General features: G+C 38.5%; 1 pseudogene; it reads left to right on the top strand.

Annotated features, from left to right (window-relative positions):
* The first annotated feature begins 3,964 nt into the window (after positions 1–3,964).
* LOC149561065 (putative LRR receptor-like serine/threonine-protein kinase At1g67720) lies at positions 3,965–12,993 on the top strand (annotated as a pseudogene).
* Positions 12,994–13,252: the final 259 nt, after the last annotated feature.

Raw genomic sequence — 13,252 nt, 5'->3', positions numbered from 1 at the left:
GATTTTTGCTTCCAAAAAATCTCCTCTTGAAGTTCCCATTCTTGCAGATTCTTAAGAGTTGAGGACTGAATTTTACTTAGCGCAAAGTTGAACCCATGGTCATGAAGCTAGTAGGTGATATTATCTAGCTTGGTTTGAGTAGTAGTCTTCTAAACTTGTAGATAATTAAAACATTGTTTATTCCATCTCTTAAGCCTATACTTCACATGTTGAAGCTTCTTACTAAAAGTATTCATGGCCATACCATGATTAGTCATCCCCTCATACCACCAATCCACCATAAGATTAGGTAAAGACAAGTCTCTAAGCCACATCAACTAGAATTTGAAAGAGGGATTCTTGGTGACTCTGTATGAAGTGATGGAAAGCTTAATGGGCCAGTGGTTCGATCCCCTCCAGTCAAAAATTTCAGAATTGGTAATCCACCTGTTCTCTATCCAATAACAAGACACCAAAAATTTGTCAAGCCTTTCCAAGATAGCCTCACCACCACATCTCCAATTATTCCATGTAAAGATAGCATTGGTTGGGTTGACATCAATGAGAAACAATGAGCTAATCATATCTCTTAGCAGATTTGAAGATGGGTCCAGCCTAGCTAGCCCACCTCTTTTTTCCTCTAGGCTAGTAACTACATTAAAATCTCCCACCATAATCCATCGTAGAAAAGGTTCTAGACAACAGACAAATCTAATATGAGACCATAACTGAGATTTACCTACAAAGTTTGTAGGAGCATAAATATTGGATAAAAGGCACTTTCTCCATCCTCAAAGCTAGTGGCAAGAAAAGACATGGAGGACCGCCTGGAGATCCACCATACTGGGGAGACTTTCCTTGGGTCCTAGAAGCAAGCCAACCCTCCTAAACTATTCAAGGCACCCACCCCCTTCCAAGAGCCCTGGGACCAGATACACATAGCACAATTAGCCAATCCATCCAATGAAAGTTTGGTTTCTTGAATAAAGACCATATCAGGAGATTAGGACTCAATTAATCTATGAAAAACCTTTAGTCTAGGGATGTTGTTCAACCCCCTTACATTCCATGACAACATAATCATTTATGGGGGTGGGAGAAATGAGAATCAATGGGTTTCACAGTCCCAGACTCAACCAAATTTTCACCTATTACCTTCACCTTCTCCTGATCAGTCTTCCTACCACTTTTTGACAGTTTATCTAAAGGACCCTTTTTGAAGGGTTTCTATTGTATGCCTAAAAAAAGAGGAGCCTTATTACTCTTTGCAGAATCAAAGGTCTCCTTAGGCATTAGGGGGTCTAGAACCACTAGAATTGGGTCCTTTGAACCCTGTGATCCACAAAGATCCTCAATATCCTGAACAAGAGGGGGAAAATCAATATCCAATTTCCCACCTTGTAGGTCCCTTGTAGATAGAATTTGATCCTCTCTCTGCGTATCCCCTACTTGAATCTCATGCTGACTTTTGGCCTTAGAAGAGAACTCAACTGGGATGCCTTTCTCTTTGACCATGTCTCCAAGAGCATCGAACTTGTCAAAGGTACCATCAATCTGCGTATCCATCCATGTTCTCTTCTTACCTTTGCCCTTATTATGAGATTTAACTTGAGTAAATCCCTCACTGTCAACAGGTCCATTACATATCATAGCCTTTCCCTTGTTCTCCCTAGGAGGTCCTAGAGCATCCAAGAGGGGGTTCTTATACCTGGGACATTTGTGAAGTAGATGCCAATATTCATGGTAGGTTCTGCATCTAAATGGTAAGGTCTCATAATCCAACTGTTGAATCTAGGAAACTGAGCCCATGCAAATTTTCATAGAATCTGCCAATGGATTATTCAAATAAACTTCTCCACAAATACGACCAAAATAGATTACCTTATGATCTTGAGTCTGTGAAGCCAATCCCACAGGTTTTCCTAGAAGCATTGAGATTGAGATGAGAATATCTTCTGTCCAAAATTCCAAAGGAAGTCCGACCAAGAGAAACTACACTGAAACTCGAGAGGGGATTTCCTTAGCAGAGTTAAAGCCCGTGTGCCAAGGCTCGATGAAGAGCCCCACCTGATTAAAGAAATAAGGGCCGCCTTCAAAAGTCTTATTCCTATCCCACATGCTTGAGAAGATAACCATAAAATAATTATTAGTGGCTAACAGAATCTCCATATCTCCTTCTGGGTTCCACACCCCACGGGCCCAAGAATCCAACACAGGTAATGAATGACAAATGCCAAAAAAATTGCAAATAAGAGCATGATTGCTCTAGTACTCAACATCCTCTAAAACCTATTTAGGTTGAATAACCAAGATTGGTTGGACCTTAGCTTTCTGCAAACATCCATTAGTTTTTGTAATCGAAACTTCCCATTTAAGGAGGATTCTCCTTCCCCCGATTGGGGTTTATCATTTAGAGCCTAACTACTAGCTTGCACCACCGAAGCCGGCTCACCCATCTCCAAATCTCCACCAAAAGGCAAGGGGGAGGCGACACCAAGATCCCCCATTCACCTTGAACCATGATTTAGAAAATAGAATAGGGAAAGATGGGGCAGAAGCCCCTCAACCCCACACCACCACCGACCCTCACCAAAGACATGGCTATGGCCAAAAAAAGTTGCAGGCATTCACCCACGACCAGAAGAGGAACAAGCACTCAATGCAGTAGCGTGCATCCAAACTATAGCAAGCAACGACCACTGAAATAGAAGACAAACACACCTCAGGGACTAAGAATGAACGCAGGTAAGGCCAGGGCACGTAGGCCCTAGCAAGTCATGAAACGCTTGCCATCCTCCTTCAATCGCAGTAAAAAAACCAATCCAAATTAATTTTTAATTTGATATAAATATAGATTTATAATTATAATATTAAACTTTATTAAAACATAAAATTATTAAATTTGGATTCATGGTCTATGGTGTTGATGATATCTTTTTGGGAGATATTAATCAAACATTTAATTTTGAAAATTTAGTGTATATATATCATCCTTGAAAATTAGATAGTGGTTACTTCCAATCCATTCTATAATACTCAAAATATTTGAACCAATCAAATTAAAATAAAATACTTTTAATAATTTTAAAAATTATAAATCTCACATGTAAACATTAGTAAAATCAAAATATACAATCAAAATTAAAAATACCAATATCTAATTGGTTGAAAATGGATAGATTAGTCACTAGTTATGCACAAGCAATTACAATAAGAACATAGATAAATACAATAAGAGCATAGATAGGAATGGTTTTTTTTAATTAGCAATTCCTAGTGTAAGGGAATCCTCAATTTGAAAAAAGGCTGGATTTAATCAAAGACACCAAATTATTGTTGAACCCACCTCTTTGATAGAGAAACAAAAAGTACTAGTCAACATTTCCTTGACTCTGGAATACGATTTCCCAAAGAATAGTCCTTCACGAAATGGACAAAAATCACGGCCGATCAATGAATCGAGAAAAGTCCAGTAAAAACGTAATCTCATCATGTAATTGTGGTCATTTCATCTCTGAAGTTTCGATCCAATATATTAAGTGATAACGTCTATTGTTTGGTTAAGGATGTGTAGCAATTTTAACGCAAATCCGAGAATAAGACTGACCAACAAATTGAAAAGATTCATTTTAAAATTTTGTTTTATTTGAGGAGAGTTCCGTAAGAGACTTGAAGTTTGTAGAGACATATTTTATTTTAATCCATTATTATGACGTTAATTCTTGTTTGATTAACAATACCGAGGTTGTTAAATCCATGGCTGAGATATTAAACGTTTTGCATAGATTTGGAAAATAGTCTATATATAGACGCGCCTCTCTGAAAATAGAATGCAGAATTAGGCAGGCCCGAATTTGCACTTCACCAAGCAGCGAGGTGAAATTCTCTTTAAGATTCTATTTTCATTACCAACTTTGAGTTCCTTACGATTGTATTTTGATAGATTTTGTTTATCCAATTTTAAAAGGACCGAAATCTGTCTGGCATGGAATTTAGAAGTCTCGCGCTCTTGCTCATGACCTTTTTTGTTGGATTATTGAGTTTCGCACGCTCCAATCCAGCTGGTAACCTCTTTTTTCTTCTTACATGATTTCGATCTTGCAATTTTAATGACATATTGTGTCTTTTGTTCAGGCTTCCTCAACATCAACTGTGGCGCCATCGATGACGTAACAGACGAGCACAATCTACGCTGGATTTCCGATTCCCCCTTCATTAGAACTCGCAATGTTTCGACGAGGAGTTCAACAGACACACACGGCATGCAATTCTTGACTCTCGCCTACTTTCCGAATATGTCGGTGAAAAAATATTGCTATCTCATCCCTGTGAAGCCTCATGTAAATTACTTGGTAAGAGCATCTTTTGATCCAGATTATTCAGTTCCTTTGGCGACATTCTTTGATTTGCTTATCGAGGGAATCAAGTGGACGAATGTCGACCTCTCTGGTCTATCAAATGGCTACTATAGATATCACGAGATCATCTTGGCCGCCAAAAGTGATAGACTGAGTTTGTGCCTTGCCCGCAATTCTCAAACAGAAGAAAATCATTCTGTTTTCATTTCAAGCATTGAGCTCCGCCCACTGGAATCTTCTATGTACAATTCAACAGATTTCCAAAAGAGCGCATTAGATCTCATACTAGATCGCATATACTTCGATGCATCTTCTGACTTGCAGTAAGTGTTTTACGAACGAAATTTCAGCTCAGTTAAACTGTTGTAATTATTCCAAACATATTTTTGCTCATTTTGAAGAGGGAATTCATCTCGTTGCAATTGGCAGGTGTTGGAATATTTAATACGGTTGTTGTTTGCCCTTGGAGCCAAACGCCCACCTACCTCCCTGACGGCTTGCAGAACGATCAAATAAATTTATTGCTGGTAGGTGAAATTTTTGAAATTTAGAAATGGGGGGAAAACTTTTTGCTGTCAAAAAGAATGTTTTATCATTCATTCGACCAGTCAGAGACCAAACAGAGTGAAGAGTGAAGAAGTTGCAAAGCAGAGAGAAGTTGCAGAGAAGGTGATCAATAGATCAGTTGTTGCAGAGACAGAAGGAACTTTTGTTCGTGCCTGCAGTTGCACGTGGTCCTTTGTGTCATTCTGTAAGTTCATAGTTCATAGTTTATTATTTTCATTTGTCTTGTTGAAGCAGTGATTGCTCCAAGCATTATTGTATGCAGCCATTAGAACTACAAGTTTAAAGTTTATGAAGTTTGAAGTTTTAGGGTTATATTAGGGTTTTCTGGTTGAAGCCGAATGCACCCAAATTTGTAATAGTTTGAATCTGAGTTGAATAGAAAGCTAGCAAGCATACGTGATTCCATTGCTTCTTGTTCATTGCATTGGTGAAATTTATTCTTGAGTATTTCAAGCTTTGGGTCTCTGGTTTTAATGGTGAAATCATTCACGTTGGAAGTCTGTAACTCGGTTTGCTTTTTAGGTTGAGTTTTAATTTTATAGTCTTTACTGAGTTCAATCAGTGTCTTCTTCTACCGGGCTCCTCTCTGCAATGTCTACCGAGTTCACTCGGTGTCTTCATCCACCGAGCTCCACTCTCCTATGGCTACCGAGTACACTCGGTAATCACACCCTCTTTGGTTACGTAGTTGTGAGCTCTTTCTTTATGCCATGTTTCTTGCAAAAATTTACAAAATAATTGGAGGTATACTCCCCTCCTCTATCTGATCTTAGGACCTTGATATAGTGTCCACATTCTCTTTCAGCCTGGGCTTTAAATTCTACAAATTTATCAAATGCTTCAGATTTGTTCTTTAAGAAATACACCCATGTCCTACGACTGAAATCATCAATGAATGTCATAAAATATGTACTCCCCCCAATGGAAGTAACTTGCATAGGACCAACAAGGTCAGTATGCACTAACTATAATGGATATTTAGCTCTTCTAGAATTTCTAGAATTAAAGGGAAGCCTATGTTGCTTACCCAAAATACAAGCCTCACACTTGTCACATGAATTTCCTATACGTGGCAAACCTTCTACCATTCTTTTATTTGACAATAAATTTAAACCAGCATAACCAAGATGACCATACCTGAGGTGCCATCGCCGTGAGGGGTCTTCAATCACACTCCTTAGAGCTAATTGTGTGGGAGGTGCAGCACAAACTTGAGATGAGAAACATGTCTCAATCCTCAAAGGAATCATTCTGTTCTTGGTCATTTGAATTGCTGCAAGTAAATTTTTGCTCCCATCCTTTTCTTGAATGACACACATGTCATTCTCCATCAGCACTTTGTATCCATTTTGAATGAGCTGACCAATGCTCATCAAATTGTGCTTCATACCAAGGGCAAAATACACATTATGTATTTCCCTTTTCTCACCTTTCTTGGTGCGGACCATAATAGATCCTGTGCCCACATACCATGTGAGAAATATTAAAAATTTCAATCACAAAAAACAACCTAACCCTAAAAACTACTCGGGAGCAACTATTACCGAGTGATAAATTTTGCTTGGTAACCAAAGAAAAATAGGTGGCAGGAGAGGTTACCGAGTGAGCTCGGTAAACACACAACTCGGTAACTAAATGATGCCAGGAGTGAGCTCAGTAAATGAAGAGCTAACAACTTGGTAACCAAAGAGGGTGTGATTACCGAGTGAACTCGGTAGCCACAGGAGAGTGGAGCTCGGTAGATGAAGACACCGAGTGAACTCGGTAGACACTGCAGAGAGGAGCCCAGTAGAAGAAGACACTGACTGAACTCAGTAAAGACTATAAAATTAAAACTCAACCTAAAGAGCAAACCGAGTGACAGACTTCCAACGTGAATGATTTCACCATTAAAACCAGAGACCCAAAGCTTGAAATACTCAAGAATAAATTTCACCAATGCAATGAACAAGAAGCAATGGAATCACGTATGCCTGCTAGCTTTCTATTCAACTTAGATTCAAACTATTACAAATTTGGGAGCATTCGGCTTCAACCAGAAAACCCTAATATAACCCTAAAACTTCAAACTTCATAAACTTTAAACTTGCAGTTCTAATGGCTGCATACAATAATTCCTGGAGCAATCACTGCTTCAACAGGATGAATGAAAATAATAAACTAGGAACTATGAACTTACATAATGGCACAAAGGACCACGTGCAACTGCAGGCACGAACAAAAGTTCCTTGTCTCTGCAACTATTGATCTGCTGATCACCTTCTCTGCAACTTCTCTCTGCTCTGTAACTTCTTCACTCTTCACTCTGTTTGGTCTCTGACTGGTCGAATGAATGATAAAATTTTCATTTTGATAGCAAAAAGTTTTCCCCCCATTTCTAAATTTCAAAAATTTCACCTACCAGCAATAAATTTATTTGATCATTCTGTAAGCCATCAGGGAGGTAGATGGGCATTTGGCTCTAGGGGCAAACAACAACTATATTAAATATTCCATCACTCCCCCTTTGTCCTAAGCCAAACAAACAATGATCACTATTTATCCAAATCAACTACACCAAAACTCTCTCTTAGGTGTACAAAACTTTCAATGCCTAATGGCTTGGTAAAAATGTCTGCTAGTTGCTGCTCAGACTTGCAATATTCAATTTTGATATCCCCATTCTCCACCAACTCTCTGATGAAGTGATATTTGATTTCTATGTGTTTGTTTCTCCCATGGATGACTGGATTCTTGGACAATGCAATTGATGAGATGTTGTCACAATAAATTGTGGTTCCATCTTCTTGCCTTTCATTCAAATTTGTCAAGATCCTCCTTAACCAAATAGCCTGACATGCTACTGCAGTTGCTGCTATATATTCAGCCTCTGCTATAGATTGAGCAACAATAGGTTGGTTCTTGGATGTCCATGAAATTGCATCCGATCCCATATGGAACATATATTCAGAAGTGCTCTTCCTATCTTCTAAACTTTCAGCCCAATCACTATTTGTGTAACCAACCAACTTAAATTCATCATTAGCACTATACAAAATTCCAAATCCCTTGGTACCTTTAACATACCTTAGGATCCTCTTTTCCGCTTGCCAATGAGAATCCTTTGGTGTCTCCATAAATCTGGAAATCAAACTTACTGCATGCATTAGGTCTGGTCGAGTTGCAGTCAAATATATTAAACTTCCAACCATACTCTTATATAATGTTGGATCCACTCTCTTGCTAGAGTCTTCCTTTCTCAACTTCAGACCTACTGCTATTGGTGTGGGGGCTACCTTACTGTTATGCATTTTGAATCTCTCCAAGATCTGCCTTGCATATTTTTCTTGAGAGATGAAGATGCCATCATGCATTTGTTTTACTTCTATGCTTAGAAAGTATTTCAAGAGACCTAGATCTGTCATCTCAAATTCACTTTTCATGAACTCTTTGAACTCACCAAATAGAGCGTTGTCATTTCTAGCAAAAATTAAATCGTCTACATACAAGAAAACAATCAACACATTTCCATTTGATGCCTTGATGTAGAGAGTAGGCTCACCATTGCTTTTGCTAAAGCCATTGCTCATCAAATATGAGTCAATCCTACTATACCATGCCCGTGGAGCTTGCTTGAGCCATTTCTTCCTCCCCCCCTTCCTCTTTGATTTGATTGAGCCTTGAATGCTTGCTCTTGGGTAGAAGAAGATGTGGATCTATTGATCCTATGCTCATGGGTTTGAAGTGTACCCATCAACTCATCCATTGTCAAAATAGTGAGGTCTTTTGCCTCTTCTATGGTCATGACCAAGTTGTCATATTTATGAGGTAAACTCTTCAATATCTTTTCCACTATCCTTTGCTCTTGATAGTCTTCTCTATTTGACTTACAGCTGGTTAATCACATTGGAGGTCCTTGAACTGAAGTCTGCAGCTCATTCATTCTCCTTCATCTGAAGGTTCTCAAACTCCCTCCTTATATTCTATAGCTTTACAGTACGGACTTTATCAGTCCCCTTGAAGTTCGTCTCAAGGATATCCCATGCTTTCTTTGCATAATTAGTTGCTGCAATCTTTGGGAATAATGTCTCTGTCATTGCTGCTTCAATAAGGCTTAACGCCTTAGCATCCTTCCTTCTTGACTCTTTCAAATGAGTCTTCTATGCATTTGTGAGGGTAGCATACTGAGTTGGATCAGTCACATCATTGAATCCATTGACCACAAACTCCCACAAATCATTTGCAACCATAATAGTTTTCATCTTCTTTGCAAATGTATCATAATTCTGTCCATTAAATGATGGTGGCTACTGCCATATCTTTCCTGCATCTCCTGCCATGATAAATATCCCAAGAAAACAAATGCCCTAACTCACTTTGGATGTGGGGCCTCAAAGCTCTAATACAATGTGAGAAATATTAAAAACAATTTCAATCACAAAAACAACCTAACCCTAAAAACTGCTCAGGAGCAACTATTACCGAGTGGCAGATTTTGCTCGGTAACCAAAGAAACCGAGTGGCAGGAGTGTTTACCGAGTGATCTCAGTAAATGAACAACTCGGTAGCCAAAGGATACCGAGTTCACTCGGTAATCACACCCTCTTTGGTTACCGAGTTGTGAGCTCTTCATTTACCGAGCCCACTCGGTATCCTTTGGCTACCGAGTTGTTCATTTACCAAGATCACTCGGTAAACACTCCTGCCACTCGGTTTCTTTGGTTACCGAGCAAAATCTGCCACTCGGTAATAGTTGCTCCCGAGCAGTTTAGGGTTAGGTTATTTTTGTGATTGAATTTTTTTTAATATTTCTCACAGCAGGTACCTAGAAGATCCATTTGACCGCATCTGGTCATGAACAGTAGGGCCTGAAAGTACAATCAATATTACCGTTGATGATGATCAGACATCTTCATTAGGGAAGGAGTTAGTGAATAAACCACCGGCTAACCTCTTAAGGACTGCCATTGCAATGGAAACAGTCGCCTATTTGACTATTTCAGACATATTTGAGGATTCATATGACCCGGGCATTTACTCCTTCGCACTTTACTTCTGCAACCTCAACCAGACCAAGCTCAGACAGAGATTTGCTCCCTTCATTAACGAATACCAAATATCAGATTACATAGAGCTTAAGTTTTTGGAATGCTACCAAGCAAATAAAGACTTACAACTTGACAATCCCGAGTCCATTAAAATAATTTTGCATCCCAGTCGTTTATCGGAGTTGGGACCCTCCATAAATGGAGCAGATATGTATAGAAAGCTTGAGACGCGGACACTTACATACACCGGAGATGGTGAATTTCTTTATTCCATCCCTAGGTTCTCTAATGCTCTATTGTTTTCTATATATTATTAACTCCAGATATTATATACGCTTAATGTCTTCTCCAATGGTGGGAGTTCAGTGGTTTCAATAAGAAAAATAGCAGATGCAATAAATGTTCCAGACGATTGGACAGGAGGAGATCCATGTTTGCCAGCTGAATATTCATCAACAGGGATTACCTGCAGCCAGGACGATCCTCCGCGAGTCATTATCATGTAAATTGCATTGCATTTTAACTATTAATCCGAACATATATCTTATGCTATTAATGTGTATGATTCGAAGTATATATCTTGTTTTACTTTTCAGAGATCTAACAAGCATGAATCTGGAAGGCACAATACCTTCAAATATAGCGGACTTAACAGCACTACAACAGCTGGTAAGAATTTTGATACTCGCTTATGTAGTGAGGAATACAGTGTTACTGTGCTACACTAACTCTATGCCATCTGTTATAGCTGCTAGGAAATAACAGTTTGTCTGGTGATATTCCGGACCTCAGTTCACTGAAGAACCTTAGAATATTGTAAGACCTCTGTTACTTGCGTCCTATTTGAAATACCTTGTTTCAAGGAGAAGGGTGATTTTTTCCGTCCGTTTGCTAATCTTGACAAGTTTTGTTACCCTGACAATAGACAACTGCAAAACAATCAACTTACTGGAGGAATCCCAACATCATTGGAGAAGCTTCGAATGTTAAATCAACTGTATGTTTGCCAATTAGACTATGTATGGTTATAACCATTATAACATGTTCTCTTTTGTTCCTGACATCACACCAGCACTTGTGCTTATCAAATTACTGCTCTTATTGGGCGTGTGTTTTTTTGGGTAAAAAGATATTTACAGGACAATAGATTCGAGGGAACTGTCTCAAAAGGATAGTTAGATCATCCTTGGACCTTCGGTATACCGACTTTCTTTCCCCTTTCTATAAGATTTTGAGTTTTACCTGGACAATCCATCAATAAGATTAGATTTTTATGCTACCAACTTACAGATATATCTACTGTCCACTTGTACCATACAGTGTTGATCCTCAAAATAATATTCCTGCAAGCAGCCACAAGATTAAAGTTTGGGTGGTCGGACTGTTGATTGGGTGTTCGGTGGCGTTAGTTTTGGTCATCTTTTCCGGAATTTTGCTATGGAGGCGCAAACATGCATCGCAACCATTTCCAGCCACACACAATCCAAATGTCTCAAGCCAACATATATTTGGAGGTATTTATCCAATCTGTTCAATGAAAAAACCAGGTCCAACTTTTGTGTTTCTAATTTAAATGGGAAAGTTTTATTCCTTTTTCTTCCTTCTTTCGCCTTAAATAAGTTTTCTTCATTTTTTCAATCTCAGGTCAAAATAATCAAAACGATCATCACAGGCTGGCAATTGAATACACAGAGAGAGATATTAGAACTTCTACCAATAACTATTCCACACTGATTGGTAAGGGAAGTTTTGGATCTGTAATTTATGGCAGACTTTCAGGATTTGAGGTTGTCGTCAAGATACTTAAGACTGATTCTAACCAAGGCCACCAAGAATTCCAGACTGAGGTTGGTATTCTTAAACAGATTTAATAAATCGTCAAAAACTCGTTAATTCTATAAATTGTTATTCTCTCAGCCCCTAATTAAGGAATCTTTTGTGGCTACAGGTAGCTATACTGTCAAGAATATATCACAGAAATCTTGTAAATCTTATTGGGTATTGCAAACAAACCATAATGGCATTGGTCTACGAATACATGCCGTCTGGAACATTAATCGATCATCTATATGGTATTTGTTGAACCTTGTGTGAAGTCAATATAAATTCACCAACATATGAAAGAAAAAAAGTTTATTCTGGGATTTTTAACTTATGTCATTTGCAGGCCCAGCCAAATTGAAAACGCCACTTGATTGGCATACGAGATTAAACATTGCTCGGCAAGCAGCGGATGGTAAGCTGTTTTTTATTGTTTTTGGGAAAAAGTAAATCTGGTCATATTTCAACCATTTTGCAGGCTTGCTTTACCTGCATCAGGGTTGCTATCCGCTAATCATACACAGAGATGTAAAGTGTAATAATATATTGTTGGATAACAAGATGTCTGCCAAGCTAGCTGATTTTGGCATTTCAAAACTGGTAGAGAGTTCCATTGGATATATATCAACAGAAGTGAAAGGGACCATGGGCTATCTTGATCCTGAGTATTTCACTTAACATCATAGCATTTCCTCTTTTTCTTAAATATTCACGGTTTAAGTACTCTTCAATATATTTTTCATCTAGTTTTTGTAGATTAAAATGTTAAGCATTTATGCAGATACTTCGCCACATCATCATTAAATGAGAAGAGCGATGTCTACAGTTTTGGAGTGGTTTTATTAGAGATTATTTCAGGAGTATCACCAAAGGAGGGAATAGTACAATCGGTAATCCATCTATTTGGTGCCCAATTCAATATTTTTAGTCGTTTTTTAGGTATGTTCATTTAAAACATATTGAAAACATCATTGCATCAGGCACACAAGCTGCTTTCATGTGGCAAACTAGCAGAGCTAATGGATTCATCGCTGGGTGGCCAATATGACATAGAATCAGCTTGGAAAGTAGCAGAGGTAGCATACATGTGCACAAAAAAGGAGTCAACGAATAGACCCAAAATAAGCGCTGCGGCGAAAGAATTGGAAGAAGCTTTGACACTTGCATTTGGCGATAAAAATTATGCTTCGCCGCATTCCATGGCGTCTTTTAATATTGGTGACATGCCCAGCCTTAGGTAGTAAGATCTTATCATGGTATTCTGTTGGCTTACGCATCTTTAGGCATAGTTTGAGTAATCACAAAATGTCTTATGTGAGGGATATATATTATATTTACTACTGTTCGTGTTGAACTATCAATTGTATTTCTAATATTGTCGGAGCACCTTAACCATCATAAGAATCATCTATATAGTGGCATGTTTGTCAGACTTGTATTTATGTGTTTGAAATAGAATTTGCCACATCGTCAATTTATTTGAGGTGTTTATTTGCCAGC

Source organism: Cupressus sempervirens, chromosome 4 (genome assembly GCF_028749045.1).
Source record: "Cupressus sempervirens isolate cs-2001-9-10 chromosome 4, ASM2874904v1, whole genome shotgun sequence".
NCBI lineage: Eukaryota > Viridiplantae > Streptophyta > Pinopsida > Cupressales > Cupressaceae > Cupressus > Cupressus sempervirens.
Note: the sequence above shows the minus strand (reverse complement) of the source record. Positions and strands in the feature narration are given on the sequence as shown.